The sequence below is a fragment of the Chironomus tepperi genome, unplaced genomic scaffold (assembly GCF_022539635.2).
Source record: "Chironomus tepperi strain 1889 unplaced genomic scaffold, CSIRO-AGI_Ctep_v1 contig_261, whole genome shotgun sequence".
Taxonomy (NCBI): domain Eukaryota; kingdom Metazoa; phylum Arthropoda; class Insecta; order Diptera; family Chironomidae; genus Chironomus; species Chironomus tepperi.
The window spans coordinates 832,311-851,296 of NW_027226383.1; the positions used below are offsets into that span (position 1 = coordinate 832,311).

The window sequence follows — 18,986 nt, forward strand, 5'->3', positions numbered from 1 at the left end:
CGGCTCAAATCCAGCACAATAAGAGTCAAGCCGGCTAGATGAAGGATTTTGAATCAATTTACCGGCTTATGCTGTTGTAGTTTAGTTAATTTTGGTCTAGATTTTGGCTTTAGAGCTTAGAGAAGGCCTACATTTTAGACACGCAGACCTGCAGCTTTCGGTTGTACCTTATAGTTCGTTCAAGGCTGCAGGCCTTCAGTTTTTGATCCTATAACATTTCTAATCGTTAATTAAAATAAAAAATATTTTGGTGAACTCAAAAAACAGCCAAAAATGTTCCATATCCAATTTTCACACACATTTATTGCGACTTTCTTTTCTTGTAAGAACTAAAGCATTGAACAGAAAAGTGCTGAATAAAGAAATCCACTGAATTGACCATACAACATCAATAGCTTTGTACTATCAAATCCATTCAATCAGGCAATCTAAATGGGATCATAAGGAGGTCAAGAATTTTATTTATTTCGATTTTCTTGTAGCTTTTCATAAAGTGAAATTTTTGCACTGAATGAATGAATGGGATCATAAGACTCTTTCATCTTAATCTTAAATCTTTTAAGCAAAAAAGAAGTCGCTGAAATAAAGTCATAAGAAGCACAAAAGAAAAAATTGAGAATTGAGAGGAAAGCAAGAAAGTTTACATTAGATGCGCAGCATTAATAACGGAAACGAGAAGGAAAATTACAGCAGAAAAGTCAACAGAAGAGATTTTTTTTTTCTTGTGCCCTTCTATCCTTTTTTCTTGTCCTCTCATAATTTTCTCATTTTCTTTTTGCTTTCCATAAAAAAGTGCCTCACGCAAAAAAGTCAACAAGCGTGTTTATGATATTTATGTATGTGAAATATACATAGAGAAATGTAAATCCTGTATTACATTATTATAGGATAACACATCATAAATTTTCCGTACCCTATATCTGCACTAATGTATATAAAGAAAAAATATTGAAATTAAAATGTCTTAATAGCAAACAGTTCGCAGAGAAACATTTGAGAGAGTGAATGAGACTAAATGTGTGCCAAAGCGATGAATAAACAAACAGCAAGCAAAATAGAAGAAAAAAAAAGGCAAAATAATTAAATGCTCTAAAGAGAAAAAATTGCTTCTAAAATAATTTCATTTTTTTTCTTCACAAAATATATGGAAAATTCCATATACATAAAAGCCGTAAGAAGAAGAACTTTACATGTCTATGTCGGTGTATTTGTGTGTGGGCATACGGTTGTGATTTATAAACTTCCCCACTTATTTTTTTTTTCTTTTCCTCTCCACAGTCATCATCAATGCAAAAAAAAGCACAGAATTCCTCTCTGTATTAAAAGAAAATTTCTTCTTTATGACGAGAAAAATAAAAAAAAAAATCACAAATACAATTGAAAAAGCTTTTTTTGTGTAACCACACTGTCAAGCCTGACGCAGACTCTTGATCGTTTCATGCTGTTGCGCACATGCTCGATGAATAAAAATAAAAAGAATTTCGCAACAAATATTTTATAGGAAGCATCGAGAGAGGAGCAAAAAAAAATTATTCATCTGCCTGTGTGCACGATGAGCTTTCTTCTTCTTTTTTTCCTCTTTTTTTTCGGTGGTTTTGGTAGGATCTCGTAAACGCCCACGGTAACTATATCAATATGAATGTGTCTACCAAGCAAGTTAGAGAAAAAAAGCTTCTCAAGCTCCTTCAGTGCTTGAACTAATGAAAAATAGATTTTTTTAAAAAAAAGTATAAAGTTTGACGATTAACTTTTGCCATATATCATGTTTTTTTCCTCTCGTCAATCTACAAAAAAACAACACAAAAAATCATGTCGACATATTGAAATAGATGAGATGATTGTCAAGACAACGGGCTCAAAATAACCAAGACGACGGCTCATGATGATGATTTATGAATATTTGCCACATCTCTTTTGCGATTTTATTATTGTAATAAATGTAATATGCACTTTACAATCCATGACGTCATCAATCTACGTGCTTCGTGTGTGCGTTTCTCCTATTATTAGAGGGGAAAATATACTGTTACTGTTGCACGATCATTGCGAAAATACTTTTTTTCTTCTCTATTTTTGTGCGTGTGTGTGTGTGTATGCGAGTCAGATACATCTATATAAATGTAAATGTATAGATATTTTTTATGTGTCACCATTACTGACTCTTACTCGGGCATAACTTGCCTGTTGCTTCATCTGTTCAAGGACCGTGTAGTTGTTTTTATCATCAACATCATTAATCATCATCAATCATTAATGATTGTTGAAAATATGTGAAAATATTTTATTTTTTTTTTCTCTCATTCTCTTGGATAATAAACACGAAAGCAAGCACCAAGCTCGCTAGTTGTGTTGCCTAATGTATCATTGAAATCGCATAGAAACATTCACATCACATCGAACATCATCCATGGTTGTTTTTTTTATTTTCAACTCTCATTGCTTGTCGATATCAACAGTCGAAGTAATAATAATCATTCTTTGTTTCTCCGGAGTTCGGTTATCGTCTCACTCACTCACTTAACATTTGCCGTATGCCAAAAAGGAAGAAAATAAATGTACACCGAGTCGTATAGATTGTTCTATGTGTGTATTTTTTAATGTTTTTTTCCCATCATCAAGCAAGACTTTTTTTTCTCTATTGAGCGCGGCATACAACATAAAATCCTGTGTGTAATTCACAATATTTTTTGCTCGTGCTGCTGGTTAAAATATATTACTCGGCTGAGTGTTTTTAATATCAATTTTGTGATCTGTATCGAAACATCGCGTGGTGTTGTATTAAATTTTTAATTCGCACGTCCTGTGTGTAAATTTTAAAGCAAACAAAATAAAAAATATATCGATTGTTGAATTAAAAAAAAAGTATTAAGGAATCTCAGAATTTATCTGTCGGAAGATAAAAAAATAACCAATTTTTGTGGAGGAAAAAAAAATTTAATTGTAGAATTTTTTCAGAAAATTTTGTAGTGAAATTCTTCAAAAAGTAAACTTTTTTGTGCAATTTTAGCTGAATTTTTGTGCTGTTTTGCATTCCCATTGGGTAACATATTTCATACCTTTTTCCATTTATTGTGCTTCTTGCAATTACGAAGGCCAAAAGGCACATTACATAATTAAAATCTTAAAGATTCTCTTCATATAGAAAGAGCACACTCATTATTATGTCTATTTAAGAAAGAAGTCCAAACTTTATTTTCCATCTCAAAAATAAAAAATTTTTTTTAGAAGGAGAACATTTTCTGCTACGTGCAACGCAGAGGGTAAACGAAATTAATTTTCAAACTAATTTGCATAATTTAATGTGAAAAGTAACCAAAAAGAAAGAAGAAAAACTTTTTTTTTTCGCGAATACAAGAAAAAAATATTTTTAACTGAAGAATAAAACCCGTGAAGAAAAGTTTCTCATTCTTAAAAACTGCAAAGTAACACAACAAGAAGTAGAAAAAAAGGGAATTTTTCCTCATACATTTACAAGAAAAAAAGGCAAAATTTAAGGAAATTAGGTGAGGTTTTTGCTTCGAAGAATCTTTTTAGTGCAATTTAATTTAACAAAAGAATTTTTTTTTCTCATCCTCAATAATAAAAAAATTATTTTTTTGTGCCACAGAACAGCATCAGCAGTCATCTTAAAGATATATAAAAAAAGAAAAATAATTTTAAAGTCAATTTATCGTGCATTAAAAATTATAAGTGTGTCAGCAAGAGAAATTAAATTTTAATTACATTCAAAAAAATAATAATTAAAAGCTTTAAAGTGTAGAGAACTTTTAGTACATTTCATATAGACAGACATAAAAAAAAGTGAAAAAAGAGAATTACGTGAATTAAATTAATTTAAATTACATTGCTAATTGCGAGTGTCGTGACAAAGTATTTTTCATAGAAGAGCATAATAAAATAATAGCAAAAAAAAAGAAAGTCTCGAGTTTCACATTAATTTTTGCTCCTTTTTCTGTGTGCTAATTGCCGGAACATCATTTGAACACAAGTGAGAGAGATTGAACATAGAGAGAAAAAAGTATAAAAAAAAATCGTGTGTAAATATCATATGAATGGTAGCCGCTTATTAAAGGTGTTACCATCATTATATTGTATGTGAACCCTTAGGTAGCAGGTAGGCGAAGCTCATAAAAATTTATATATGTGGTGATATGATGATGTTTATGATTAAAATAAATTGGAGTGAATGTGCAAGGGGGTGACGCTGAACAGAAATTGAATTTGAATGTTTTTTTGAAAATTTTGGCTAATTTTGTATTTTTTTAATCAAAAAGTTTCGGAATTCTATATTGGCCCTCTAAACTAGGGGTAGGCAACCATCTTTGTTCCATGGCACACCTTGGTGGCAAGACCACGACAAGGCATGTGACTCATGACATTCCTCTTTGAAATTGAGGGACACACAAGTGTTTGGCGGGACACAGATTATCCACCACTCTTCTAAACTATTTAAAGCTCCCTAGCTTCTCACCCTAAATTTCCTTAATTTTTTCACAACTCTTTTTCATGAATGAAAAGGAAAAAAAATTAATATAACAACATAAAAAATAACAATTTTTGTGAATGATAAACACATGCACACACTTGTTGTATGTTGTCCATTATAAATATGAATATTTCATGTCAAGCTATCACGGAGGGCCAACGATGCGAGTGAGTAATAAATGAAACACAAATTTAATTGCCAAATTAAATTGAAATAAAAGTTTAATGAAAGCGAATGTCATATCGTCATGAAACATGCTTAATATGTATATCAAACTCACCAAATAGGAAGAACTTAATGTATAAAAATTGTTTTTAATATCCTTCATGCATTTTGTATGTAGATGAGTTGAATGTCTGTGTGTCTATTCATGTTTATGAATAATAAATTATAAAACTTTTTCATATTTTTTTTTTCTTTTTTTTTTTTTGAGGGTTCTACCTTCTCTTGTGTGAATTTTCACACACAGGTTATATCAACTAGTCTACTCATATCTACTCTTTTTTTTCTATGCTGAATTTCAAAAACTTTCAATTCATAAAAAATTTAATGTGAGAAAATGTGTGGATAAAAAAGTGTGGAAAAATAAAAAATTTAAAGCATCATTTTTAAGCCTTTTTTTGTTGAATTTTCTCATTTTAAGAGAGAAACTTTTACTTTAATTCTTTTCAAACGAGTTTGTTTCTAGTCGATATTAATTCTCCTGGCATTAATTACTTAGTTAATAATAAATGAGGAAAACAAAAATATATGAATATGAAAAGTTTGATTTTTATGGCTATTTATGGAGTTTATCTATGCTTGGGTTGGATGAATGTGGAGTGTTGGAAAGAGTTTTGACCTAAATTTATGGCAATTTTTGTAGACTTAAAAGAATTCTTTTGTTTTTACTCAAAATTCAATCAAATTTGACATTTTGTCTTTAAAATTCAATTCAAATTTTAAATGCCTCTTAGTCTGCTGATGCATAATGCTCCGCAATTCAATTCAAAACTCACAAATGTCACGTGACTCCCACTTGTATTCTTCTAAATTAAAAATGAAAAAATCCCCCAACAATTTCAGTCTAAATTTCATTTAATTTTTTATATTCCTTTGATTTACTCCTATTTAAGCAACGTTCTTGTCAATAACAAAACAAATCATAATATCTCATACACATACGAAAGTGAAATGAATAGAACTCGTGGGAATCCCATGAAGATCACAAGAGACATTTAAAAGCACTTAAAATAATTTTCCATTCTTTTTGTTCACAAAGTAAAGAAATCCATTCACTTGTTTTGTTTTTCAATTTCTCATTTCGTAAAGCACTTAAAAAATACTTTTTAAAAAAAAATTTAATTTTAAAGCTCTTTAAAATTAAGATTAAATTGAAATAAGGTGGGGTAAAAAAAAAGAATTTTTTTCAAGGCCTTGTGCATTAAACGGAGGAAAAATCCTTTTTGTCAAACACAAAGAAAAAGAATCATGGGAATAAAAAGAATAAAGCTGTTCATAATAAAATAAATTTTAAAATTCTATCGTCATTTACTGTAGTGTGAGTCATTGGCAGTTATTCTACTAGAATGAGTCCAAGAAAAAAACGAAATGAGTGAGTGAAATGGAAAGTTATTAAATTTTTAATTGGCATAAAAAATGTAAAGAAAGCCTTTTTATAACAATGTGTATTCAGAAAGTGCTTCTCAGATCCTTATAATTAAGGATATATTTAAACAAAGTGAGAGGCTGAAAAAAAAAATATCCTCAATTTTTTTTACTGTGCCTTTTCTCTTCTCTTATATCTTCATTTTCATTTAATTTATGCTTTTCGGCTTTTAAAAGCTTATGAAACAGCAACAATAAGTATACAGATGGGGTGGCTAAAAGCAGAAGTTGTTACTACAAGAAAAAAGAATTTATATTCAATTCTGGATTTATAAACTCTGGGGAGTGAATTTAAGATTAAAAGAGATAAAAAAAAAAAAACTGCTAAAGTTTAAAGCAGTATGAGGAACAAAATTATATGATCGTAGACTCTTACCTTTCAAATGAATATTTTTTTTTGTTCTTTTAGTGATTTATGCTGCTTACTTTACTATATTTACTTATTTGTTTTACGATTTCATATATTTTCATTGAAAAATTATGTTGATTATAAATTTTTACCCCAAAAAAAAGTAAAGCACACAGAAGCAACAGCATTAGTGTCTGTATAATGAGAGAGAAAAAAGAGAATTTTACCCTTGAAGTTTCATATTATTTGCCTTATCTGACTCCTGACTAATGAATTTCTCACTAAATGTTATGTATTTACACAGAGCAAAAATGAATAAAATTGTTTTAGTAAGATAAGTTAATTTGTGGGGTTTTTGCAGCGCTTTTTATGAAATGTTAAGGATTTATTGTCTAAACTATGTGCACCGGCACACCAGTGTGACGCTGAAATTCATTGCGAATGCTATCAAATTCATACCTTGTGCGGCGAGGGTTGTGGCTTATCAGCAAGGTGTGCTGTGGAATATCAATGCTTGGACCACACATTGTATTTTATAAAACCTAATTTTTTATGCTTCATAAGGCTTCACTGTCGCTTAAGCCATAGCTGTCTTGATAGGCTCCACCTGACCATGTTGACGGTAAATTGCATTTCTTCCTATCAAAACAACTCTAGTTTAAGTATCAAGCCCCTCTAGTTAAATACTAGACTATTATCAGAGACTCCCAAAAAATTAACATAATCCAGAATTCTACCTTTAAAACTAGCTTAAAAAAAATTACACATAGCTTACATAAATTATATCAACAAAGAGAAAAAAAGGCAAAAATGAAAACATAACATTAACCTAAATCTCACAAGAATTGTAAAGCAACAGAAGAGAAAGAAATTAACTGGACTACGGAATCAAAAAAAAAAAAGAAACGAGAATTGAGAAATGAAAGCAAATTTCATAATTTTTTCCCTCCCCCATTCAGTGTACCCTGTGGTACTTTAAATGTATCTTTTTGAAATGTGTAGCAAAAATATAAACAGAACAAAAAAAAAATTCAGGAAAAAAAGTTGTAAGCAGATAATATCAAAAGGATAAATTATCTCATCTTCATTTCTACATAATAACAGTTACAGCAACAACAAACATTCACAGAAAATAATAACAACAACAACGACTCAACAAAAAAAAAGTCAAGTGAATAAAGATTCAGAGCTTCATTTTTAATATTATTGTTTCCATCAGAGAAATGCTTTTTTGTGTATGTCTATGTAACAAAACATATTTTGGATCCCTTAAAGGGCAGCTTTGATTCTATTCTGTATTTAAATTTTTTTCCTGTAGACAAAAACTCTACCCTCTGAAAATAAAGATGGGGAAAGCGAGGAAGCATCACGAAAAATAACTCCATAAATCATATAACTGTGGCTCGAAAGGCCATATTTCAAAATTATGTGGGCTGTACGATGTCTTTAATATTCTTTCATATACTTTCCTTTTCATGTTTTGTTGTGGATGAAATACAATATGATTCTTGCTTAAATTTTCCCTGATGATACAGTTTTACGGAAATGATATGAAGTTATCATGAAGATAATGAATAATTTTTAACAAATTTCATAAGAATCTTAAAATTTCGGATATATTTCACAAATAAGCTCAACATCCAAAAAAGTAAAATCAATCCTCATGGGACAGATTCACAAAAAAACGTTAAATATTGATTTTTGATGAAGCAAGGGTAGCTTCCTGACAGATAATTTATAATAATAAGAACATCTACATCCTGTGTGAGATAATAATTCTAAAAATTATGAAATCTCAATGTTAAAAGCAAACAAATCTTCTATGTTCGAGTTTTAGCATAATTTTGCACAGTGAACGTCTTAATTTAAATAAAAAGGAATAAGTAAGACTTCAAAATTCATCAAATATTTGCATAAATTTAATAAAATTATGAAACATTGTTTGATAATGTAAAGGAGAAATAAAAAGAGAGTCAGTCAACAAAAAAGGCTTCAAACTTTTTCATAAAAATTAATTCACTCACTAATTTTTTTATTGACAATGAAACAAAAAAAATATATATATAGATAGATATAAATTCTCTCTTCTTTATTCATTTCACGTCGAATATAATTCCCATGAACTTACTCGCTGAAAATACAACTTGATCCCTCTTTTAGACGTGTTCATGTTTTTATTTTTAATTAAATTTAATACTATATAGAGCTGTAAGCAATATATACATGTGGATCATATATAGTAACATGCGAGACGATGGTGGGCTGAAGGGTTTTATTTTTCATCTTACAACATAGCGAGATAGCAAAAAAAAAGAAGTATGAGCGAGTATTTAGTCGTATATGCTGGGTTGATGCTTTCAAATTGCTGCAGGATTTAATATTATTATGTATAGGTTCATAGTTGTTTTTTGGGATTCGAATGGAAAAAAAACATATTTTTGCCTCAACATGCGTCCTAAGACTTGATCTGTCCATAAATTTTTTCCTCAATTTATACATCACAAATATCTATTCTAGTTCAAACAAAAGGATATCAATAAAAGAAGATAGAAAACCGTGCTTATGAATGGGTGGGCGACATTGCGCATAAAATAGGGTCACCGAGAGGAGCAAAATTTATATGTGAAAATCGAGACTTAATTCCATCTAAAATAAAAGAAGGATTTGTGTGAAAAAAAATGTTTATTTATTAAAAAAATAAAAAAAATTTTGCTCATTGAATGAACTTTGAGAGCATTATGTGCTGTTCTCATTTCCATTCATTGCTTTCCATCCAATATTTAATGTATTTAATCCTTTTAAATGTTCGTCAAATCGTTTCAATATTGTTTTCTGATTTGTTCAAATATTTGCAGAACGTGCTTATAAACGGAAAAGAAAAATTCTCTCTCGATTTTTTTTTTTTGTGTGTACTGCTTTGTTCCTCCACTATGGTGGATGGTATGAGCGAACTGATGCTGTGTGCACACACAATATTCTATTGAATCACTTCAGATAATACATACGTACACAACGAGCTCATGTTTGAGATGATGCTTGGGGGTACAAATGGGCTCAATTGTTTGAGAAAAGAATTTTCTTCGGAAAAATATTTCCATCTTTTTTTTTTAACATTTTCATGTAGATAATATTCATGAGGTCTTACCCATAATGCATGCCATCGCATGTCTTGAGAATATTTTCATAATTTACATTTTTTTTTTTCGTCATCTTATATCAAACATTACAACAAAAATTGAGCTTATGTAGCAATTGAAAAGATATTCATGGATAAAATTACATTAAACTCTTCAGTTGAGATATCCATCTATAAATATTTTCTGCATACTGTGATGATAAGTAACACATAAAAAAAAATAATAAATCTTGAATTAATGACGATAATAGCTATAATGATGTAAAATTAATAATAATACAGTGTAAATATTGACAATGTGATATGCGCTCCCAAACCATTTTCCATTACGTACACTTCGCATTTTCATATTTTTAATGCGCTTATGGTGCGGAAGCTTATTGCAAAAATGATGAGGGATTTTATAATAAAATCTTTCTATTTTCTTTTGTTTGAAATATTTTAGCGGGATTCATTTTTGAAAAGAGGAATAAATTGAAGTTTTTTTTGATATTGACTGTGGGCTTTGGTTATTAGATTCTGAAATATATTGTTTAATTATAAGCAGCGACTCGAAAATTTTAAAGTTGTCTCTAACACACCTCCCATGCCAACTTCCTTCTATCATTTTTATGTGATGAAAATAATTTTTAATTGGGAAAATTCATTTTAATTAGCATGTTGTGAATGATACAAAAAAAATTCCTTTCATTGTATCCTAGAGATACAGTTTCTATTCATTTCCAAAATGATAATTAACGTCCTCATTATTTTATACTATGAATAGCATTATTAACGATATTTTTGTGTTATGTAATATACTTTAAACATTTTTGTACTTCATTGAATATATTTTCATAAATACTTGAACTTAATATTCCTCCGTACATGCTCTTTTTTGAGTATCATGAACATTTAACAGGCACTAATTTTTGTTTCAATTTTTATAAAAATAATTTAAAACTTTTTTCTCCCGCATTGAATATTTTTTTCCAATGAACTCAACACACCGAGATTCATTTATTCATCTCCTCTTCAACGTAATTAAACTCCACTCTTTTTTTTGCTCCATACCACATAATTGTGTATAATGTAAAAGTTGCCTTTTATGACTCAATTTTTTATTATGAATTTTTTTTTCTATCACATGAAAAATTTCCTCTTCATTCGCATAGAACATAACCGAGTATGTTCATTCTCCCCATCATCTTTCACTCATGTTTGTTATAGCTGATGATGATGTTCCTGTTGATGCTGACGATAGAAGTAAGAGATTGAAAAAGTTTTTTTTTTATATTCTTTTCCAATGCGAAAATGGCGCATTATCCTTCGAGCTGTAATTTCCCTAATTTTGAGTAGATTTGTTTGTGGAAGGAATTACATGAGTTTTTTTATTGTTGGTGCAAATTAGGGTGTAATTTTAGTGCGATGATAAGGTAGACGAGATTTAATGAAGGTAGTTAATTTATACATGATGATGAAGAGGCTTATTGCTGAATACTTATTAGGTTGTAATCGTTTTTAACCTTTTTTTCATCGCTGTGCTAGAAATCTTGTCTGAATAAGGTTTCTCATTGATAAACCTACTCCTACAACTATTCTGATCATATCATAGTTGAATCTAGTTCCAACCCAGTCATACAATCCAACCTCTGAGCTCCTCACCAAAACCAACTCCACAGAAAAAGCAGCAAAAATATAAAAACCAAGCAAACGTTTTTTTTCCACTGTGCATGCTTGAGGAAGAGGGAAAAAAAATATTTTCATGATATGATTCTATTAGATGACAAAGTTATGGATGAAAAACATGAAATGTTGATTTTAACATACTTTTAATTGAAGTTTCCACATCATTCAAACATCAGACATCAAACAGGACACAGAATTTTGTGCACTGAATAAAAGCAGAACTGGAAAATTGAGTGGTAGAACTTCATCTCGTCAAGAAAGAACGGAAAAAAGTCATAATTGAAGGAGAAAAAAAAGTTTGAGAGATGAAACATGATACATTTCACTCTTGATTTGAATTTTTTATTTGACATGATGAAACGATTTTTTTTTGTGTGCATATGATGATGCTACTGATATTTATTCGCATGTGTACACCCCTTATGTATGATGAGATTACAAAGATTGATCAATGCCTAATCATATTAGAATTATAGATGAACGTATGAATAATGAATGAGTGAGATTTTTTTTTTTCAGCAATTGAATTATCCTCAAGGGTATTTTGTTGCTTTCCATATTATTTTTAATAGCCACTTGGACATAAATTTAATAATAATTATTCTACTTTATTGAGCATAAAATGATTATCAACAAGCACATGCGATATGTAATAAATTCATTGGACAATCAATTCAACCAGTCGATGATTTTTAAATATATATTTTTTTAAAAATACATACATTATAAAATCAAAAGGAAAGGAATCCTCCCATGAGATGCGACAATGATGATGGAATTTATGACGAACCAATTTCATGTCCCTCACAATATCATCACCTCGCTTTTTTTTATTACGATTTATAATTTTCCAATTTTAATGCATTTCATTCTGAATCGAAATAAGAATTTTATTTTTTCCATTAAAAAATATTTTTTCCATTCATTCATGTGATACTGTCGCATATCTCGCATTCAATGCTTTTTTCCTCTCGATAAAAAAAAAATGTATTGAAGAATTTATTTCATCGTGTATTTTTTAATATGCTGATTTTATGGGAAGAATGGCGTAGATTGAGTTGAGTTTTGTCTGTTTTATGGAAATTCTTGTTATTTTTTAAAATTTATTTCATATCAGTCGTGATAAAAACATTCTTTACATGGATAATATTTACATATTTACTTCCATAGATCATTCGAATAGCACAAGCTGGTAAATTGATCCAAAATCCAGCACCAGGCAGCCGTAACTCTCGCATGGTGCTGAATTTAAACCGAATCTGGCATCAATCAGAGTCATGTCAGTCTGGAACCGAATTTTTGATCAATTAATCGATTTGTCACTAGAATCAATTGTCCATAATCATCCAAAACCTCAATATTCTCTAAAATGCGCCTAAACTCATCAATCCATTAAAATCTTCAACATTCCTCCTTCCGAAAAAAAAACTCACATCTATATAAAACAGTTATTATATAGCCATTCGATGTTCATCAAACTGTCATCCCCTATATACATTTTTGATTCAACGCTTTCATTTTACAATTTTTTCATCATACTTTGTTCAACTCGACATGTGAACACATAGTGCAGAGAGATACACATAAAAAAAATATACATTTTGTTTTGACTTTAATTAAAAATGTTTTTTAATTTTTTTTCTCTCTCTTTTAACTATGCATTCATAAAATTGTGTGAGCGAAAAAAAATCACATAAAATTGGATGTTTTTTTTTTCAATGTTATTTTTCGCCAATGCATAAATGCTCAACTCAATTTAAAATCAAAATATCTACATGAAAAAAATTTCTGTTTATTGAATGGTGCGGCAAATTGTAATAACTTCATATCGCATGTCCTCATGGACTTTTTTTTTTGATTTCTAACAGAAAATTTGAAATTTTACAGGAAAAGAACTTTATGGACTCATGTGAATTAATATTCGATGACTTCATCGTAGAAAGTTATTAGGGTGTAATGGAAAAATTAAGTTGGGTGTAAATGACCAAATCAGGGGAATTGTTCTTGAATTAGATATTTTATTAGAAAATATCTTCGTAAGCTAGGTCAAGAAAACAACAAATGAAGATTGACAATCAATTTTGAGATTTTTTGAAACAAAAAATCGATGTAAATCGCTTCAAAACTTGAATATTCAAAAATCTCTTTAATATTCACATTCACTGCTAAAAATAGGAATCTAATTCCTCCAAATTAATGAAACTTAATGTACCAACTACCATAATTACCAAAAAAAACCTTGAAGCATATTTCATTAATTTTCCATTATTTGCCTAATTACTTCTTGAATTGAAAATATCATTTAAACTAATTCAGCGACACATTTAAGCAATAAACTATCGAATCGAGTAATTTATATGTTTACATCACGTACACAGAATTCATTAATGTTCAATTATAGTTTAGAAATTAATATTCAAATCACAATTGCTATATTTAGATGATGAATTCCTAATTTCAATTTTTATTAATTCGAAAATTCACCCCAACAGAATGGTCATCACTGAAACTGTATGTGCATTAATAAAACGACATAAAAAAGAATTCAAGTCAAAAAGAGTGAGAAAGAACAACAAAAAAAAATGTAATTAAAGTCGTAAAGTATATTGTGTGTGTGTTCGCCAAAAGCAATAAGAGTAAAACGAAGCAAAAAAAAAAAGTTTATTAATGTACCATCCCAGCTCGCCTCTTCCAATTGACACTGGTACTTTATATTATGTGTGACCACAGAAAAAAAATACTGAGAAGTAAAAGAAAGAAGATTTTTATGGCAATGATGGTTTTCGTGAAGTGAACTTCCGTGCTGATTATTCAGGCAATGTAGATGGTTGTGGTTTGACTTAGAGGCTTGCTTGCGTGACTAGCTTAAATACCGCCATCTAGGTCTAAAAGTATCATCTTGCCATATGTTGCTTTGGGTTGCTAACTTTGAACAAGTTGATTTCGGAAATGGCCGGTTGCAAACCTTACCATCCCTATTCTGACTTTGGGGATGTCTCCATTCAGACAGAGTGATCTGGATAGTTTTTTGCTGTATCCTTTAATCATTTATCCCAGCTTTAAGCTCATACGCTAACGGTGTATTTAGTGGTATTAGGGGATACCACGATAAGGTATTTATTTGACATTTAGTCACCTTCGGAGTCAGACTTCGGCTACTCCAAACATCCAAAGTCACACTGTCTAAATTCTGGATTTTCGGCCTATCTAATGCAATCTATCTTTCAAATATTACGCCAAGAAGTTCAAAAAAAGAGAAACTTTTAGCAAAAAAAAAAAACCCGTAGCAAAAGTCTGAACTAATTATGATGTGAAGCTGGTGAATAAATAAATTTTCTCGCCTCGATATACGACGAGGATGAAGAAAAAAAAAAATTCTCCCTTATCGCAACACATAATATGAGATACAATATTATATGTATATCTCATCTCATGTTTCATAAACAACACTGCACACACAAAAAAAAAATAAAACTAGAGAAAGTAGATGGAGAAAGCTTGAAAAACAATTTTATTTTGATTAAAAAAGGAAGTGAATGTATCACATCATATCACATGCACACGTATTAAATCACAATCCCCTGAGAGAGGATGAGAGAAGAGTAAGAAACAGTGAGAAAAAAATTTGTTATTTTTTCGTCTTTTAATCTGACTAAAATGGAGGAAAATTAAGATAAATGGAAAGTTTATTATCAGAATGAAGCGTATAAATATTGAAGATGAACTTTTAGTATTTTTTTTGCTTTATTTCCTTTTATTTACTATAGTCGTTCTTCGTTTCTTTTGTTTGCTATTAAAGTAAATGTTTCTTTTTCTTTTCTATCCATTTACTATTGCATAACTGTAATATGAATGGAATGGATTTTGAATGTAAAAGTTCTATTTACTGTGTGCCATGATGACAAATTAGTGAAATAAATTAAGATATTTTTGTAATAAATAATGATGATGATTAACCCGTTAATTACGGAGTTTTTTTAGGACATCAGAGTACTTTTATTTCATTAATTAGAATATAAAAATAGGTTTCACGAAGAGATCAGCTCAAAATATCGCTTAGTTTTAGCATAATTAACAAAAATTATACGTAACATATATGTTACGCTAGTATTTTACAAACAATTTTTTTTTGCCCTTTGAAAATTTCAATTGAAATATTTAATTCATTCCTTTGCAGAAAATGACTAATAGAAATCTTAAATATTAACTATTTGTCGTTTAGAGTTAGTAAAATATAATGTGAATGCTCAAATAATCATAGAAACATGAAAAACATATTTTTTTACATGGTCAGATTGCAAGCTATAACTCAAAAACTGAGCACTTCACATCTTCTTAAATATATTTAAGTAGCTATTTTTACTCCATTTTACTACTTCGCCATCACAAAATCTATGAAAATCTATCTATTTCCTCTAAAAATCACTTTGAATACAACACAATTCTGATGTTAAAAAACCACTAAAACAAGCTGATTCATTCATATTAGCTATCAGAGCTATTGGTTTTATTATAGTTTTGTCATACACAAAGTATCACTCCTCAAATCAACGCAGAACCACTTTAAATTATTAATTAAATAATTTTCGTCTGAACTAAAAAAGACTTGCAAAATACTAGCGTAACATATATGTTACATTTTTTATCAGCGAACAATTAATGTATTTAATTAAGCTTTTTGTATCTTATTATGTTAAATTTGATTACATATTAAGATAAACTTTTAATATCTTTCGATTTTGGGTTAAAAATGTGGCCTAAAACAGAAAAAATTGAGTTTAAAAATCACAAATTTTTCGACTCAAAAGTTAAACTTAATTAACTTCACTAATTTACATAACTAAAAGATGTAAGTTAGAAAATTTATTAGTTTAGACATTGACAAATGTTAATTATTAACCAGATCATCAGTTAAGTCAATGTATAAAAAGAATTCTAAGAAAATATTAGCGTTACATATAAGTTACGCTAGTAAAGAACGGGTTAAATTCATTACGAGAGATTATTTGTGTTTTTTGCGCAATTGCTCAATTATTTATTATGGCGTATGTTGTGGAAGAGTCTTATGGCTGGAGAGATAATGATGATTTATCAAAAAATAAAATTATTATAAATACACTTAGCTCGCATATTGGATTTGTTTACGAATTTTAGAAGGGTTTTGAATATTTTGTTCGAATTTTTAGTTTAAAAATTGGAACTAGAATTTTAAAAACAGACAAATGAGTCTCGAAGTTGGTTTTATTTCGATTCTCATATTGCAGAGATTTATTAAAGTAATTAATTTCTCTTGAAATACTTTTTTCAAATTTCCACAGAATCTAATAGCTTATCAAATTTTATGGTTGAAAACTTTAGAAAGATAAATACTTGATGAAGTTCCATTTACAATTTTTCATCACAAAAATACTTTCCACTAAGCCTAATTCTCTATAAAGTCCCAACAGATTTTCTAATCCCAAAAATGACAAGCTACTCAAAAAAAGAGACCTAAATAGAATCACAGCACAAAACATTTTCTCAATTACTTTTTTTTTCTTCTCATTCCGTCTTTTCACCTCTCATCCTGGTGTGTATATCTCATCCTCAAATCCCATACTGATGTAAATTCATTTTGACAAAAAATGTCACATTAAATTTTACCACTTAACTTTACTGTTTCTGTATGTGGAATTTCTGCCGCATCATCATTAAATTACTGGTTGCTTTCGCTTTTTCACATTTCGTATAGTAATAAAAAAAAAAAATAAAATTAAAGTGGATATAAAATGGAAAATACAAATATACACACACATGACAGGCTCTATTGTATATATGGCATTTAATTTAAATCAATAGCGATAGGAAAATAATTCCTAAATAGCATAACACGAAAGGATGTTAGCGAGTGACTGAAAAGCCATTTTCATTAGTTGAATGAGACACTCGACTGTGCATATTCATGTTATAGATAATTATTGTGTACAGCACACACTAATGCAAAATGTTTGTTAAAAAATGCTAGGCCATTTGGTATTTACAGTTTTCAACGAAAACTGCTGGCAGATTAAATGTGACAGATGCAGCTTTTGTAAATGAAAATGACTCGTTTCTTGCATCTGTGATGAGACTTAAATCATAAGCATGTGATATGACGAGAAAAGAATGCTTCAGCTGTGTATATTATTGTGAAAAGTTTTGAAAAAACACATTTATTTAACTATCCTCCCGAGAAATGAGTGTAAAAGAGTGCGATAGATGAAAAATAAAAATTATTCTGCTTTATGCAAGCGACAGTGTGGCAAAAAAAAAAATTTTAACACAGTGAAGCAACAGAGCATCTATATCGGTATATAAATCGAGTGTAAGAGAGGAATCAGCACCCTCAGAAAGTGTCATGTGGAGGTCGAAAATTAAATATGCATATTTGCGCTTAACTCACAAAAGCACAAAGCTCTTTTTCACAAAACCATTTTCGTCATGAGACGAGAATGTTTGCCATGAGGATCATATTGGATTTTTTTTTTTATTTTTTTATTTTCCTCTTATGCTGCTTTCAATATAGACTAGAAACACGATATATATGTATGTGAAGCTATTACCCTGTGAAAAATCTTCTACTGTATATATTTGGTAGATGTGGTTGATGTTGAAGAGCTTCATGTACACCATAATATATATCTCCACTACTCTTTCTGTTGATAGTTTGCACTCTCAAAAAACCAAACTTTTCACTTCTTATTTTTTTTCCATACTATAAATAGTTATATGCATACGTATTTATATCTACTTTACTTTTTGTGGTAGCGTAATGCTTCAAAAAACTACTTATTTTATTTTATTTTCGGTTGATGTCTCTTTGTCATTTTGGAAAATTGAATTTGAAGAGACAGTGAGTGTGTGGAATGGATTTCAATGGAATATGCAAATATGAGAAGTTCGATAAAATTACAGTTGAAGATTTTAATGGATAATCTTTCGAAATGAGTATTTTTAACTTTAATTAAGTCTAGAAACTTCTTCAGTGTGCCAATCGGACATCCGAATAATCAAATTTCATACACAAGAATCTAAAAATTCAGCTAAAATGCAATTCCATCATTTCACAACTTGAAATTCATTTGCTGCTATATTCTTCACCGTTACACAAATACTTTTGGGAGTTTTGCGAGTGTGGAATTGTCGTCATCATCAAACTTTATATAGTTCATACAGCGTCAACGATATGATGATGGAATTGTGGTTTGAAAGAAATATGAATGAGAAAATGAAATTAAAGGTTTTTTTTCTTACTTTTTGCTCTCATGCAATGATATGGTTCTATTTTTTTATTCTACATAGTTGACAACTGACGACTGTTGAGAAGGCAAATTAAAAGTTTTTTTTTGTGTGTATGTGTGAGAATGTTACAAGCTTGGGGAATTTATTTAACAATTTTTTCATGTCTGTAACATGTTTTTTATTTGAAAAAAATTCAGATTTGAGCTCGGTTTTTATCGCATTCTATGCCTTTTCTGTCCTTTTCCATTTTTACACTATGCTGCTTTTAGCATTTTCACAATTTTTTTTTTCATCACAAGTAATGCTTGCTTTGTCGGAAAATGAGAGAATGAGAATGGTAAAAAAAAAAATCCCTGTCCACCACTAAGTAATTTTAATCTCTCGAACAATTTTAGTGTAATTTAATTTTTAGCGCATTTTTGAAACTTGTTTTCAAAAAG

General features: G+C 29.5%; 1 protein-coding gene across 12 annotated transcripts in view; it reads left to right on the plus strand.

Annotated features, from left to right (window-relative positions):
- Positions 1-18,986, plus strand: part of bru3 (bruno 3) — a 286,566-nt gene that overhangs the window by 97,748 nt on the left and 169,832 nt on the right. Inside the window, exon 1 of one of the 12 annotated variants that reach the window (XM_070641964.1) lies at positions 3,842-4,114. The exons of 10 other annotated variants lie outside the window; for them this stretch is intronic. The gene's annotated coding sequence lies outside the window, so the exon portion shown is untranslated. Of the gene's footprint in view, positions 1-3,841; positions 4,115-18,986 lie in introns of those variants that run through there. One more of the 12 variants, XM_070641970.1, reaches the window with a different exon arrangement.